The following is a 6000-nucleotide window of genomic DNA, read 5'->3' as shown; positions in this document are numbered from 1 at the left end:
GCGCCGTCCTCGCTTTCTCTTTCTTACCCGCCCTGAGATTAATTTAAATATGCAGGATATTTACAGCCAAAACCTGTTTGATTCACGATAGGCAGAGTTATGTAATTCTTAAATACAAAATAAAATTATACTTCAGAATCAACCGCAGTGTTATCAGAATTTAAAGGTGTAACGAATATTTCAATTATACATTCATATTTAACTATTACCAATATCAATAACCCCCCACTACACACACACGTATTTATATGAGACCAAGATTCCAGAGAGTAACACTACTAAGATGCAGAGATGTTACTGCACTGTAGTAGACCTACCGCAAGGATTTCAGAGATACAGGACAGAGGCCTTCATATATACTTCCTACCTTTTATGACCTGAGATTTGCACTGGGCAGGTTTACTGTGACATCAGTACAGATGATGGATTGAGTTGGGTCTTTGTGAATGCAAATGTAAATGAATACTACGACATGCTCTTGGAGGAATCACATCTTAGTGTCTCAGTGTGATAAACTAATTTGTTTTGTGGCAGTATAACCAGGAGAGATCTGGCTTGTGAGCACATTTCAGATGACTTGGCAGACATCCATTATGCTGGATGTTTAGCCACCAGTATATTCCTCATAGATGTCTTGCAATTTTATATTCTTTAGTGAAGAAAGGATTTTACACTTTGGCTTGTCTGCACAAAACACTCTAATTCAATTATCAGTATCTCCCAAGCTTAATTTGGAGTGATCCTATACTGTGGTTTTGAAGCTATAGTTCCCAGAGCTTGCATAATTTCATATTATTATTACGATGATAATGATGTAAAACTACTACTACTACTACTACTACTACTACTACTACTACTACTACTACTACTACTACTACTATTCAGTAAAATTGAGGTGCAACCTGAAAGACCCAGGGGACATGTTTCAAAGTACTAAAAATGTCTGTGACACTCAACTAGAGTGTTAAACACAGCATTTTCAATTAAAAATAACATAAAAAATAATCAAAAATATAATAAAGAACAGTCCAAAAATCAACCACATTTGTGCAGAATGATAATTATTAGTAATTGATTAAAAAAAGGTTTTCTATAGAAATGAACAACATTATTGGCTCAGTTACAGTTGGCTAGCTACAAGAGTTTTGAAAAATTACATAGACTTTGCTGCAATATAACTTTAGTTATATTGTTAAAGTTATAGCGTTAAAGTTAACACTGTAGGAAAATTCAGTGCATATCATAAACCAGATAATTACATCACCAGGTATATTTTATTTTAAATATAATAAAAATAGTTAAAATATTCAGACACATTCTTTAGATTGCAAAAGAGAGCATAGAAATTTCAATGCAGTAGTCTCCCAATGTATAGGGACAGAAGGACCCTTAACTCATGCCTTCATAGCCAAACTAGTCAATGTTACAATGTTACAATGTATTTTGACAGGAGACTGAAATTCACTGCAATATTTTGAAGCTGTAGGCTACACTTAAACAATTCTAGGAATGTGCTGGGTAACATGATGAAATCCTTCATATTTTGGTTGTCTGTGAAACATTTATGTTTGATTTATTTTCTAAGCAGTCAGTTTAGTAAATGTTCATTGCCTCTTTGAGCCAGCTTAGCTAAAGTAGCCTAATTCAGTATTTTAGCTCTCTATGAATATATGATTACATTTTTCTTTTTGACTTGAGCCCTATCTTCTTTGCTGAATGTTTGTTAACACACAAAAGCTTTTGACAACATATATTTTATTCAAATAGTAGCTAGCACTATGTGCTTTTAAAACACAGTATTAATTGTTGTCATCTCTGCAGCAGCAGACTAGTTTTGCCTGACTGCAGTCTATGAAGACTGTATATAGCACTTATCTATAGAATATAGATGTTTATAGCGCTTATCATTAAGATAGACCTTATGTATTTTGCACTTCTAGGTATCAGCATTCATCCCTGTATCCCAGCATTCATCCCCCATCTACAGTATTCTAGTTCATTGGTATGTTTAATTCTAACCTACTGCACTGTACTTGGATATATTGTATGAGTAAATAACAAAGCACTTTTGTAAGTCGCTCTGGATAAGAGTGTCTGTTAAATGCTGTAAATGTAAATGTAAATGAAGACTGTATGTGGATAAATGTGTTAAGAAAACAAATGCATGTTTATTTACACTGCATGCCTTTTCTTTGTTTTGCACAATGGAAAAGAGAGCAGATAACATAAAAGCCAAAAATCATACAACAGATCAAGATTATTCGCAAACTGACTGCAAAGAATGTGAAATTCTACGTATTGCAATTGGAAGCCATCAAATACTTCCATAGCCACCAGGTGTCACCCTGGCTCCATCCCAGATAAAGCCCAATCTCACTTTCCTTTGATAGACTGTGTTTGGGCCCTGCTGGTTACTCCCTTGATAGCTATGCAGAATGAGGCATGATACTGTGGGTAGTACTGGATCAAAAGAGTATCTGAATATGTGATCTACATCACTGTTTGTGTATTAGTAAATATTTGTATGACACTCCTTTTGTCCTGCTAGAACACAGCAGAAATATCTGGGTGGTGTTTTTAGAATTGTTTTCTAAATCTGAATCTGTTGAAGCATATTGAGACTAACAATACATAATATGTATTTTATATGTAACTACTGACCTCTTGAACCATATGTATTCAAAGTAATTACAAAGTTTAAAAAAAATTTAATTAATAAAAAATGTATTCCAAAATACATACAAACTAAATTAAATGATTAAGTTTCAGCATTAGATACTGGTTGAAATTTCCAGAAAACTGACTGAAAATAGGCTTTTTACAAAATGTTCTTCCACTCTAACAAAGTACTAAGTGGTTTGTTGCAAATCACCAGACATATTTATTTTCCGTCTACTGTTTCAGGAAAAAAATCTGCCCAATGAAAATAATGTGGTGACAGCTAACTCCTAAAAATGTATTTACATGTAATTATTCAAAATGTAATAATTAAAAAAAGAGTCATATTAGTAAGCTCAGGCATTTGGAGGCATGCATGTCTAATGTACATGACCTGGTCCTAGCACTGATCCCTCCCATTCTCCTAGGCTACCTGGTGAACAAGTGCCATGTATGTTGCCCTTACGTTGTCCTTTGCTGCTAACTACACTGGCACCTCCTGTTAAAGTATTTTGCATAACTCATAGGTGCTTTGGGTAATGAATGGGAACAGCCATTTCGATCGCATTACCTTTTGTGTGAGGGGATTTGGAGTTAGAGCATATGAAATTCCATTACCCCACCCTGACAACTGAACTGCTTACTTTTAATTGGAAATGATCATAACTCTCTCGTGAGCTTTACTGCAGAAGGCTTTGGCACGCATTCATTCTCATATGGTGCCCACAATGTCGTCTCTGAATGAGACATCCATCAAATCTCAAGGCAGGAGACACTTGCTCTCCATCAGGCGGAAAGAAAAGTGACCTTGAGCGACAAGAAAAAGGAAACTTCCCTCTGATTCTCTCCATCTCTTCTCTAGCTTTTTGTTCTGCTCTGTCCTGCCACACGTTTTTAAGAATGTTCACATGTTCTTACCTTTGTGCGGGGCCTCTTCCATTGATACTGGATGGGCTTTATTCAGGTCTGTCTTCTTTAGTGTCTCATTGTCATAGCTGAAGTTCAAACAAAGCACTGTGTCTGGATGCTGGGGATCTCATCAGTTCTTTGGCGCAGACAGATGCTGGCGAGGGTAGGGTACACGCTGGAGACATCTGCAGTTGTTCACATGTGTAGCCATGGATGCATTTGCAATCTGTATTTGCAGTGTGTGGGAAATGAATACAGCAGTATGGAATATGTGGGAGACACATGGACAGGGCTATCATATGGACTGTCAAATATGGCAATTGAAGAGTCAGTTAGAAAAAAGGTTAGAGCAGAATTGGGTGAATACTAATTTGTTGCTTAGACAATTGGAGGTGCTCTCTTTGAAAACCCTGTTAGGTACTTTTTTTTTTGTTTTGTTTGAACAATTTTTTATGCAATAATTGGTTAAAAAGCAAAAAATGTCCAGCCTAATTTGGAGTTAATTTTCAGACAGTCCTGGAATTCATTTAAAGCTCTTGTTTAAAGTGAGCATCATTATATGATTGAGCAAGCCCACCTCCTTAGCTGGACTCTTAAACTAAAGACCATATTGCCAAGTGTATTTAAACACATCATACAGAAGCTCTGCTTCCTGTCTTACTCATAGTTGCTATTCTTTTTGTAGCTGTGGTCCTCTCTCAATTTTTACATCCCATCACAGAATCCAATTTTTCAACAGGTCTGTGGCCAAACAACAAAGAGCTGTGGTGTCGTCTCTTGGTTCACGGTGGCAAAACAGGGCGATTACCGGTGTCCTTGATCTTGGAGTTGGTGTGGAGTGATACAGAAACAGAGAGAAATCGTCAGTCCTGCTCAAGTGTAAGATGTGCTCTCAGCTGTCAGGTTAAAATGAAACAGAGCAGAGGAGAGATGAAAGGATGGACGGCAAGTTCTGTTCCTTAGCCTTTATGTCCAATGTAACATGGAAATATAAGCTTTACAGTCCACAGTCAGATGGGTTCATCTTCACAGCATACAATATCTCTGAGATGTCAGAATTTCACACAAAGATTAAGCCATGCAGAGGCTGATACAACTACTGAAAAAATTAAAGCAATCATGCTTTAGTTTCAGAATGTGAACTTTGAATTTCAAAAAGTTCTCTTAGTGATCCAGTAACTTGGTGCTTCCATAATTATCAAGCAGCACACCATTCTGTTCATATTCATGTCCACAAAAGCAGAATAACATTTCTCTGAACGGAGCTGCAATGCAAAGCCTCTTTACTGCTGTCTATCCAGTAGCTTCTTTGATCTCTTCCCTTTTATCTCTTTTTCAAAAGGCAAGATGTATAAATATTCTATATGTTGTTACTCTTTCCATACATCTGCCTAAATATAGTTCTTTTCATTAGGATTTCTTTCACTCCTATTTCTCTGTGCTGGCATCATCTTGTTGAGCTGAAAATGACATCTAATGCAAAACACTATTACATATTTAGAGCTCACGGACTGATTATTTTCCGATAAATTTGATGAATAATAAGAATTTTATTTTAAACAGTTTCTGGTTCAGCTTTGCAAGCCAAAAGCTGAAACACATCCCATAAATCTTTACACATTTTTTCATGATGCATCCAATTACTTTTACAGTGCTGCTTATACTCTTAATCAAGTATAAATTAAAATATGAATTTTATGCAAGTCATGTTATATACTTCACTCAATGACAGAGCTAATTGCTTGAACCCCAGTCTGTGTGCACCATGTATGAATAAGAAGTTCTTTGCACATACACCATTTCCATTTGGTCATTTATGAGCTCAGCAAATGCACTATCACATGACTAATGAATCAATCCAAGCTGTCACATGTGGAGCCAGAGATACTGCAATTTATTGTTCCAGGCACTTCTACTGTAATTAAGGTTCAGTGAAAGGGGAAAGAGAAGAGCCCACCCAACAGGAACTTATAGTTTCTCACTGCATCAGACTGTGAGAGGAGATGTCAATCCAACTGGTGCATTCCAACATCTGTGCATGCCAATACAATCAAACCAATGTTTACATATTGTTTGAAAAGTTCTGTTTACTCTATTATAACATTTACAGGGAACTTGGATGCCAGTAAAGGAAAGTAGAGTAGCCCAAAATATACTCAAACTGAAGTAAAAGTGAAATAGAAGTAAAACACATTATGCCACTGGGCCTGGCAAAAAAATCCCAACAACTTTATTTGTAATGAAAAATATTAGGTCAAAAGAAGTACTGAGGTACTGAAATAATTGCACTGCTTCTTAGCATTACACTGGTAAATAATTACTTTGCTTCTGGAAAAAAACCTGTTTATTGTATTTTTAAAATATTATTTTTGCAAACTGAGTCCAAATGTTTTCAAAATTTCTCTATAACCATAGAACCAAGGAAAGTGAATC

This window comes from Electrophorus electricus, chromosome 2, assembly GCF_041902795.1.
Source record: "Electrophorus electricus isolate QZ-2024a chromosome 2, ASM4190279v1, whole genome shotgun sequence".
Lineage (NCBI taxonomy): Eukaryota > Metazoa > Chordata > Actinopteri > Gymnotiformes > Gymnotidae > Electrophorus > Electrophorus electricus.
Note: the sequence above shows the minus strand (reverse complement) of the source record.